Source organism: Pleurodeles waltl, chromosome 3_1 (genome assembly GCF_031143425.1).
Source record: "Pleurodeles waltl isolate 20211129_DDA chromosome 3_1, aPleWal1.hap1.20221129, whole genome shotgun sequence".
Classification (NCBI taxonomy): domain Eukaryota; kingdom Metazoa; phylum Chordata; class Amphibia; order Caudata; family Salamandridae; genus Pleurodeles; species Pleurodeles waltl.
This window is the reverse complement of record NC_090440.1, coordinates 1,131,647,315-1,131,659,485: the sequence shown is the minus strand read 5'-3', so window position 1 is coordinate 1,131,659,485 and position 12,171 is coordinate 1,131,647,315.

Genomic DNA, 12,171 nt, shown 5'->3' with positions numbered 1-12,171 from the left:
TGTCAGATTTCAATGTAAAAATGTGTTGTGTCCATTTTCTGTTTCCTGTTAAGATCATTAGGCCTACCCACGCAAGTGAGGTGCCATTTTTATCTGGAAATTTGGGGGAGCACAGAATAGCAAAACAAGTGTTATTTCCCCTTGTATTCCTCTACATTTTGTCCTTCCAAATGTAAGACAGTGTGTAAAAAAGATGTCTTTTTGAGAAATGCCCTATAATTCACATGCTACTATGTGCACCCCGGAATTCAGAGATGTGCAAATAACCACTGCTTCTCAACACCTTATCTTGTGCCCATTTTAGAAATACAAAGGTTTTCTTGATACCTATTTTTCACTTTTTATATTTCAGCAAATTAATTGCTGTATACCCGGAATAGAATGAAAACCCAAGGCAAGGTGCAGCTCATTTATTGGCGCTGGGTACCTAGGGTTCTTGATGAACCTACAAGCCCTATATATCCCCCCAACCAGAAGAGTCCAGTAGACGTAACAGTATATTGCTTTAAAAAATCTGACATCGCAGGAAATGAGTTACAGAGTAAAACATGGAGAAAAATGGCTGTTTTTTTCACCCCAGTTTCAATATTCTTTTATTTCAGCTGTTATTTTCTGTAGGAAACACTTGTAGGATCTACACAAATGACCCCTTGCTGAATTCAGAATTTTGTCTACTTTTTAGAAAGGTTTAGCTTTCTGGGATCCAGCATTGGTTTCTCCCCCATTTCTGTCCCAGTAAAATGTTAAAAGTGTGTTGAAAAATTGGGTTTTCTAATTCAAGTCTTCCTGTCCCTGAAAGCTGTGTAGATGGTGATTTTACCACTGCAAACCCTTTGTTGATGCCATTTTCAGGGAAAAAAACACAAGCCTTCTTCTGCAGCCCTTTTTTCCTATTTTTTTTAAAACAAAAATGAATTTTTGTTGTATTTTGGCTAATTTCTTGGTCTCCTTCAGGGGAACCCACAAAGTCTGAGTACCTCTAGAATCCCTAGGATGTTGGAAAAAATGTACACAAATATGGCATGGGTAGCTTATGTGGAGGAAAAGTTATGAGGGCCTAAGCGCAAACTGCCCCAAATAGCCAAAAAAAGGCTCGGCACAGGAGAGGAAAAGGCCTGGCAGCAAAGGCGTTAATGAATACCATTCCTCAATTAGGAATAAACGCATTTCTGTTCTCTATTATAACATTTCTCTCAGTAGGACACACAGAGAATGATATCTACTGGTCAATTTTGAAATGGTTTCCCATGGATGCACAAGACTTTGATGGTATTAGGAAACAGAAAGTGAGGGAATAATTTTACATGTCAGCATTTCAGACCCATATACTAGATTAAAATGAGACATCGGAATGCAATTCAGTAATGGGGAAGAAGTCGAATTTTATCTGATAGATATTTGTTATATCTGTGTTCTTAGAACTCCTCTGCATGGAAGGAATGTGTGTGCATGTGGAAGGAATGTTGAGTGAGAGGCTCGAGGGGAGCGGAGAGAGACAGGACGGTTGCGGTGAGGAGATGGAGGTCAGGATGCTTTCCATGTATATGAACCTAACTTAAACAATAAAGAGAGTGTTTATTACTTCTCCAAAGCACCTACTTTTGAATGTTACACTGGCGACAAGGATCCGGAAGGAGAGGCTTCTACGCGTAGGATTGAAGGCATCCCGACCCGACGAGAATTTCACGCCCTGCCGTGAGTCCCCCTCACTTCTCCCAAACTCAAGTGGGATTTCTTCTTTCTTATTTATTAGTCTTGTGCGGCCGTTGTGGTGTTTTTTACTTTCCTGAACGCTCGAGCGCAAAGCTTCTCCCTCAAGCTCAAAGGTCCTGGAGTCACACCCTCGCGCACTTCTCTCTCGGCACGCTGATGCCACATCATTGTTCCCAGGGCAACTCCACGCTATCTTCAGTCCGCTTCCGTCTCCCAGGCAACCGCAACGCTGAACATTGGCAGGAAGGTGATCGTAGCATTGCTACTTAATTTCAAGCTCTAACATTAAGAAGCTCAACTTTTATGTTTACATCTAAAGGGATACTGCTACATATACTTGCTGCACAGCCATAAAAGACTTATTACAGGCATTACACAGTATACTTACCATGAACTTATACAAAAGACTCACTGAACCAAAACGCCTGTAATCTTCATTTACTCGACAGGCACGCAGTTTCCTACAGTATTCAAACTTTGCTCTTCTCCTCCTCTAACCAGTGTATTCCAACCACTGCGACTGGCACGCAACATTAACGATCTCTCTTCTCCTGCGATCATATCCTGAAGTATCAGCCTAACTACTTTCACAGTTCCTGTTGCTGACTTGTTTTTTTTACATATATATATATATATATATATATATATATATAAAAAAAAAAATCTTCTACCAGTGCAGAACGTTGCTGCTTCTCCTTTTTTTCTCTCCACGCCGGGAGATCCTCCCATCAAGTGGAGCAAGTGGAAGAAAGTATTCGAGAGATACGCTACAGTTTGTGGAACTTCACTGAGTACCGAAAGGAGGAGTGCCTTACTACTCCACTGCCTAGGTACGGAGGGTCAAGAGGTCTTTGACCATCTTCCTGACATAAATGACAGAGAAGCCATCAATTTAAATGAGTACGAAATTTGTATTAGGAAATTGGATCTACGTTATCTACCGAAAGTCAGCACCATTTTGGAGTAGTATTATTGTGGTGAAAGATTTCAAGTAGAAGGAGAAATCATTGAGAACTATTTAACTGACTTGAGATGCTTAGCCTCTTCATGCAAGTTTGGTTCATCACTTGAACAAATTTGTGATCAGTTTATGTTAGGATGTGGAATTGATAAAGTGCATGATGAGTTATGGTTATTAGATGGTCCTCATCTAGATGAGGTCATTCTTCTTGTGAAAAGAATTGAACACTCTTTGAAGTGTGTTAAAGCAATGAAGAAACAAGATCCTGAGGAGGTATCTGTTGTGAGGGATGGTAAACTCAAAAATCCTAACCAGAGTTGCACAAAAAAGAAAAGATGTTTTAGATGTGGCAAAGAGGGGAATTTTGCTAACGATAGGATATGTCCTGCCATCAGTAGCTCATGCTCATACTGCAAGAAGAAGGGTCATTTCGCTGTCGTGTGCAATCAAAGAAGGTCAAAACAGACAGTCAACTCCATTGATAGCCACACTAGTGAAAATCAAGTAGCTGAAAAATCACAATAGTATCTAATCAATTTTTTTCCAAGCACTTAAAAGGGAAGATCCAACTATCTATATGAAACCATGGCCCATATTTATATGGCGCAGTTTTGCGTAAAAAATATTACCGTCGGCTAATGCCATTTCGGTGCGCAGTGTGGGTGTTAAATTTATACTTTGACGTACGGTGGCGCAAACCACAGGTGTAACTATTTTTTTTTTACGCACACCGCAGCATCAAGTCGTAAAGCAAAACGACGTTAACGCAGCGGAAATGACTGTGGGTTGATTTACGACACCACAAACCAGATATGCGGCGTTTTTTGACACAATAGCGTCAAAATTCCCCTCGAATACAGCCATTTCAGCAGAGGAGAGCCAGAATGGATCCCAGATGCCTGTACAGACCCCAGGAAGATGACAACAGACCAGGAACCAGTCAGGAGGACCCACACAAGACTCAGGACACTTTTAAGAAGAAAATAAAGTGTTGCTTCAGTGCTGAGGAACAGGAAATTCTGGTTAAAGAGGTGACAGAATACCAGCACCAACTGTCTGTCACCTCAAAGTTACCAATCAGTAGGAGAGAGGCAATATGGCAACAAATTGTTGACAAGATTAACAGTGTGGCAGAAGTACGCAGAACAGTCATCGAGTGCAAGAAGCGCAGGCATGACTGCAAGTGCAGGACAAAGGAAAAGATGGCTGGGAACAAGAAGGCAGCACTGCAGACTTGAGGTGGGGGTCCAGCACACCAGGAGGCCCTGGACCACATGGAGGAGACGGTCGCAGCCGTCATCCCCGAGGAGATCGTCACAGGGATTCAAGGACAGGACAGCGCAGACTACCAGGAGGCAACACACATGCAGGGTAAGCCGCATGGGGAATTATAATGCACTAATGTCAACTGTAAGCGGGAAGGATACGGACCACAAAATGCATGGAAGTCATCATATACATGGAGTGGCATGGGTAAAGGGGTATGGCATGGGAGAATGGCCTGAACAGAGAGAAGCTGGGGCACACCATAACACTACACCAACAACAGTCCCATGGAGGCATGCTGCCATGCCAATGATGGAGCAAAGGTAAAGCCACACCAGGAGGGAAGGGTACAACATCAAACTGACATCCGGCACACGTCAACCACTATACCCCCTACAATAACTAGGGTCCAATTAACAACCTCTAGTCATACCGACAACTGGAATGTAACAGTGACAACAGTTGCCACTACCACCTCCGCTCTGTGTGCAGCTCAAGTAGCCAATGGCAGTAACGTCCCCATGGATCATACACACCTAAATTAGAGGGTTGAGGATGACAACTTCAACAATGCCCTGAAACAAGACAAAGGCTCCAGTCCTGTCAAATGTGAATACTCATAGTTGTCGCAAACATCAGCCAATGTCATCAACATTAGGAGCTACACAGCACTAAGGTCACACCCATGCTGCATATGTCAGGGTCCATCCTGTACCTGGGTCACAATGCAACATCCCAAATGTCATACTGCTCAGACAACAGCATTCAGGGGGAGGACACATGTAACTGGTCACTGACATACACCTGCACAGTCAGAGGAGGAAATAGGTCACTGCTACGACTATCAGGACAATCCAATCTCCACACATTCCCCAACATCAGCTGTACACATTACCAATGCCAACATCCATATCATGCCATAACAATGCTATGCATAGGATACGCTACATGTCAACTACATATAAGTGGATGTGAAAGATCAGAGACTGGGGCAGGTCCAGATTGTTAAGTGTGGTGCCAGTGCCATCAAAACACCCACAGCCAGTGAAAGGTCTCACCATGAGAATGGATGTATATGGAGGCTTAAGTAGGGCAAGAAGGTGGCAATTCATTATTTGGCCTAAAACAACACTAGAGGAGATGATGCTGACAATACACGTGACATGCAGGTGGGCCATAGGCCTGGGAGAATGCCCATCTGAAAGACTGGAGAAATGAACAGGAAACAAGATCACAATGTGAATTCATCACAAGGCAGGCATGTCACATCACAAATGCCACAACACAGACACACTAATTGTACCCCATTTCATTTCAGAGGACGATGGATCTCCTGTGGGTATGCCTGTCCAGGAATACCCTGATGAAATGGATGACGAGCTGACAAACATTCCCCAGCAGACCATCCAAGATGTCCTTGGAACCCTCCAGACCCCACCTTCAGTCACAAGGAGGAGCACCGAACAAGCAGCCATCGGAGAGGATCCACCCACCACCCCAATTGTAAGACCTGCCAGCTCCAATACAGCTGAGGACTCAGACAACACAGGCACCAGCTTTGAGAGAACTGTAGTTGGAGTACAGCGGGAGCTGGCCAATGAGGTGCGGGTGGGGATGCAAACTATGGCAGCCAGCCTAGAGGGGGTGCGTTCGTGCATGATGTCATCTGCAGATCAGGCAGCAGCCATGCAAGTCCTAACATCCATCCTGCAAGGACTACAAGAAACTGTCAAGGAATTCACCACTGCAGTAAGGGAGTTGCCACAACACCTCGCACCCCCAACCTTCCACTGCATGCACAAAAGCAATCAGGACCCCCTCAGGGCCGACCTGGCTGCCTACCATCGTGATGTGGCTGCTATTCTTAAGAATCAGCAGATCCTCCTTGCAGCAGTACTGCCCTTAAGACCTTCACAGGTAGCAGTGACCGGGATGTCTGACTCCACGTCTTCTAACACTGAGGTGTGTTTCCCCTTTACAACCACCACCACCAAGAACAGAGGAGGCAACACACACATCAGAAGAAGAAGACATGAAACAGATCACCTTCACACGGAAAAGTACCCGGAAGCACTAGTCCCTGCCACATGGCCAACTATTACCAAGGTCCTGCGCTTTGTAACATGCCAATCTTACAACAACTGTACTCAATGACTGTTCTGCAAACCACTGTTAATCTTGTCATCCTGCCCAGTGATTGTCTCTCACTTACTCATTGGCAAATCATGTCCCTCTGCACTGTCTGACACATCACCCCAGTATGTCAAAAGCATTTTCCTTTACCACTTGTGTAGGATCACAATGGAAGATGTCACTATAATGGACTTACAATCATGGAGAATGTACATATAGCACTACAGCACTTTTCAATAAATAGCACTTACACAACAAATGTGTCTCTGTGTAATGTGACACATCAGCTGTGCAGTAGATAACTGAAATGTGCCTCCTGTCAAATTACATAGCTTGACAATACAACTGTCCTGAAATTATGTAGTCAGATAACTTTGCACAGTAGCCAGGTTTGCATCATACTCTGCCCTTCCTGAGGATAATATCTGATGAAGTGAGAAACCATAGACCATCATGCTGTGTTGGACAGAATAATGCTTCCTCAAGGGATATCTAAGTCATCAAATAGTGGCAGCAAAATGTTGTCACCATGCAATACTAACACATAAAACAGTGCCCACAAATCTAAGCAAACACTCCAACAACTGCATGAATGAAGGTGTCTGAGTTTACATCCAAATAAGTAATCATGCCGAACAGTGTCACAAATGATGTCTGTGAGTCATGAAGACGATACTACAAGAGTGCTTACGACCACTCACCTTATAAGGGTGTCCTGGAACATCACACTGCAGTCAGACCTAAAACAGTTCCCCCAATACCAAATCTGGAAGCACTGTTTGTGACTTTAAAAACATACTTATAGACAAAAACACGTTGGGATCCATATTAACTGTGATTGGTTGTTGCAATGAATGGTGGAATCTTTGCAAGGTAGCTCTGGGGTAGCTGCCAATCTTACAGCTCAGTTGGGATTTGTTTGTAACATAGGACACAAATGTAATACAACAAAATTCATGTACACTTAAGCCAAGGCCCTGATCAACAAGCATTTAACACATACTGTAAATGGTTCACTATATATTTATTAAACGGTAATAACAGAAGAGGAAACTCAGGGAAAAGTCTTACCTACCCTAATCTACCCTAACTACTCATTACCCACAACTGTCCCTAACTAACCTAACCTAAACTTACTTATCACATATACCAAAACGTTCTAAACATCATCCTCCCATCCCCCTTATGAGACGGGACACATGGAGGACAACAGATACTAACCTAAACACATACTATACTATCCTAAACAAATATATATATTTTTGTATTTTTTTATATTTCTTTTTGTAAACACACATGAACCCCAACATAGACCCCCACCCACACACTCAAAAAGCAAAAATAGAAAGAATCAGGACCCCCCACCCACTAACACTAACTAAACTAATAGCCTATACTAACCTAACACTAAGCCCCCTAAGCCCACTAAGTATAAGAACAAGGAAATAGGAGGGAGGGGAGGGAATCATGTTCATATTAAAAGTCTAGAGATTGGCCCTCTGGAGGGTCCGCTTTATGGACCGCACACGCCTGTTCATATGTCGAACATCCCGCTGCAGGTGACTGATTTTCCGTAGGACACGGTCCATTTTTCTTTCCATTGCCTGAAAAGCTGCAGGGTCAACTGTAGCAGCTGGGGCAGTCTGGGTACCAGCTGAGGATGTGTGTGGGCGTGTAGAATCAATGCCTGTGGGCTGCCCTGAAGGTGTTCCTCTGCTAGGGCCTGGAGCTACTGCAGACGTTGGGACAACAGTCCCAGCTGTGGGTGGTGCCACCTGGGTGGAAGTGTTGGTTGTGCTGGTGGTGGCTGTGGTGGGCAAAGTAGAGCCACCCTGTGGGAAAGCCCTCCATGCTCCGGAGGCCCGTTCGTTACGGTATCTTCAGGCCATCCGTCTGAACCCCAACTCTACCATCAGGATATGCTGGTACCTCATAGCCCACCTCTGGAACTCATGGACCTGGATGGGTGTCATGTTCGCATCTGTGAAGACAAAGGCAAACAATTTACTTTGGGAACTATATTGTGTGAAATGGCACAAGAAGTAAATCAGACAGTACATCTACTGTACTTGTAACAGCTCATATCATCACACAGATCATTGGATGTCCCTGAGGAAGTACACAGCAGGGCAGCCTGCAAAGGTCATATCACACATAGCACATCCAAACCCTACAAGATGGGTAACAACTGGCATTAATTTGGCATCAGAGTTCTGCCAGTTGTCAGCTAACAATCATGCTGCACATCCTCCGCCAATGCCAGGGCTACACATGTCAGTGTACGGGATGGAAATCTAAAGCCACATGGTCTGCAAGTTGTTAAAGGACTTGCTAGTATAGTACTCATGTGCCATACCTGAATGTGTTTACTAGGTTCCGACCAAACATTCACTTATTCACATGTCTGTGTAACATACTGGTAGCATCAGTCCTAGGTACCCTATTCACAAACCCATGCATGTGTTTGAGGGTGGGGGAGTGGAGAAACAACTAACAATTCCAAACAACATGGACACCCAGGAGTCTATAGAAATCTGGACATGTGTTTGGCTCTACACACACACCATAGGTAAGGTCTATCAACAAATAGGAGACAGCAAACCCTTGACCAATCCTAGCGCCACAGGTCAGGAAATGCAGGCCTTTGTCCACATCATATACTTCAGGTAAGGCATGACTTACAACAGACACAGAGTTGCAAGAACACCCATGATCATGATTTGCATGCACACCTAGGACATTGCACTCAAGTGCCACATACTTGTAGCACTACATGTAGAGCTACATGCTGCTAGGAAGTTCAACCTACATTTTAATAAGTACTTTGGTGAATAGGGAAGCAGAAGTCTGTGGGGAATGCGATTTGCAGTCCTAATCTAGGAGAATGTGGGTCTGACAGGCAGACTTAATCCGAGATGAGTTTCAGTGCGACTCTTGTTGATACAAGTGTTATCCACATGACTCACCCCAGTTCTCCTTGCGGGCCCTACAGGAATGACCTACAATCCCTAGATAATACAATAGGATAAGCATTGGCCAACTCAAAAATGGTGAGAAACTGAAATCCCACTCATGGAACAAGACAAACGATGGGCCAGCGCTTCGTACCTTGCTATGTGTTCAACACACAGGAGTCCATCACACCTTACCAGCAAACACAACACATAACAGACATATCAACACTTACTGGAGTTGTCGGGGTCCTCAAATGAAGCCACCTCTCCCACAGTGTAGGGTGCCGGTCCACCTGTAAGGCATGGAATGAAGAAATGTGCTCAGAATCTGTGCACTGACCAACAATTCCAAAGACAAAAACTATGTGTAAGATGACATAAGTAATTAAAGCCATTCAGACATGATAATACTGCATCTGATATAGCACGGCTAACATGTACATAGCATGGGTCTCCTGTGACAATTACACACATATCTGCACACATGCAGTGACCCTAACTATCATGTGGTGGCAAACATGCTCCATCATTAGTGAGCAGAAATAATAATGGAGTGTAATGGTTTCATCATGTGCATCCAAGAGAGACATCCAAACCCTGGTTACTTTAGGACTGCATTACCAGTCAAAAAGCCTATGTGGCCATGACACATTTATGACACATAGGTACAATGTACAGAGGGGCAGGGACTTTTGTAAGCCCTCATGTTGTTACAGTTTCTTTATTTGATGTGGCCCAGCAGTGGTGATTTGCGCCAAACATAGAGATATGAACCCATGTGCATACCTTTGGACTGCCATCCCTAATTGTAATATGGCACAACAAACTCCAAATACCAGTGTAAGATGTTAGCTGAGGGCACCTTACACCTTTTCCCGATGTTTTCAAATCCAGATCTGACATGTATCCAAAATGATGAAGGACCACAATAATCCCTAACATTCATAGAACTTCCAAAAACGCTTTCCTTACACACTCACCAGACACACATGAGACATATGTCTGGGCCACATTGCTATCATCAATTGACGTGAAGCCATCACTCATTTTCTGCATCATGTAGTGTATCTAAAGTCAGTCTAGCTATTGCGTCTACAAAGGTTGCCAATATTTTAGTAAATCTACACTTCACTGAGACCTATACAGACATGATTGGCTCCTATTTTGTGTTGCTGTATGACACTATGGCGGCACCAAATTACCTTAAGCAAAAGTATTCGGTAAGTTTGCAGAGCACGTGCTTCCTGACAGCTAGCAACTGTGGTCCTTCACAGAGTCCATCAATAGCCCTGTATGTTTCCGCAGCATTCCCCACACTCAGCAACTTAGCCGGCAGATATTGCACAAATCATCTGATGACACTACAGAGCTTTTAATTGTGCAGATTTACATGATGTGTACTCACCAACAGTGCCACCAATCACTATTCCCAGGTGGTCCAGCAGGTCTTGCTCCCTGGTGATGATGTCAGCCCAGCCGTGCTTCAGCTGGTGGTCATTCCTCTGGCTCCCATACACACGCTGCAAGTGATGCAGCACCTTTCTCCACTGGATCTGTCATGCCTCAGTGTGATACCCCTGTATCACCCTGCCCCCTGCCTCGATCATCAGTGGGAGGAAATGGCACACCAGCCATATAAACCCCCCAAGCTCCTCCTCACCCATCTTGCCAAGAATTGGCCTACCCAACATCTCAGCCCCGAAAAGGAGAACAAGGGATAAAGAAAAAGAAAGGAGAAAAGGGGGAAAGTAGAAGTACAAAAAATAAGTAAATTTAACAACTAAAAGAGCCCAACTATCCCCAAACTAGCACGACCCACAACAGACTCCAAGAAACAACAAATACAATACAATACCAGACAATTGTAAACAAAACACACTCAGACAGTATACAACAACAATATTTATTTCACTTAGTAACAAGTAATGTAGCACACAGGACCCAAAAGCACAAAATCACTGGACAACACTCTGAACACAGCCACACAGTCTAGAAGAATCACAGACCGCAAAGTGAAAGTGAAAGTACACCCACTGTAAATAATCTGTAAACAGGATATCCTATTACATCACTTCCTGCATAAAATGGCCGCCGTTTTTATTGTTATGCGTCATATTTTTCACACATACAGATTGTGCGTCATAATTTTCGACGCACAGGAGTGAAAATTAGGCCGCAGCCAAATAATAGTAAATAGTCTTTACAATTAATTGGATACAGCCTAATTTTCACTCCTGTGCGTCTAATAATATGACACACAATCTGTATGCGTGAAAAAATATGACGCATAACAATAAAAACGTCAACATTTCAGGGCATGAACTGGTTTGGGGTATTTTTTCCATTTTAATGTAATGTTACATTTGGGACAAAACTGAGATAGGCTGATTGCACCCACTTTGGTGTTGATGGTGTATGTTCACATGTGAGACTTCATACTGCAGTGGACCATGAACCGCAACTTCCTTAAAAGGATTTTGACGCATGGCTGACGCGCTAGATGGCCATATGTGTGGCCTACATGTATGTATTGCACAATGTGGGCATGTTTGGCATCAGGAGAGGATAGCAAGGTGACCCACAAGAGTACAATACCTCAATGCCTATGGCTCAATGTGTGTGCAGTGGCTACTAATGTATTAGTCGACCCAGTGTGTGTGCATCACAAGATGCATTATTGCAAATATGCTTATATGAATGTGAAGTCAATGTGTCCAAACCTCAGATGCAAGTCATTGTGGAAATGAGAGAGGACATGTGCTAATCATACATGTAGCAACATCTGTTGTGTGCACTTCCAAGATTTTGGGTAACGCAGACACCACAATTGACAAAGCATGCACCAGATAGATGGCAGACGCTTGTTCATGTCAATGGTCCACAAGTTGCCCATCCCATGTCCTAGATTTTTGGTAACTGCTTCCTAGGCACTTGTTGGTGAACCCACAGTGAGTCAGGCACATGCATAGACGAAGTGGGTACCATGTCATTGGCCCAGACAGCCAAAGGTGAACCACAAATGTAATATGATGCCACAGTTGAGGTCATACAACTGAGCCACAACTCTCCAGTGGCAGTGGTGGACCAGCAGATAAGGCAGCATGTGATCACATTTTTCCAGTAATCAATTGCACAGAGGTATCT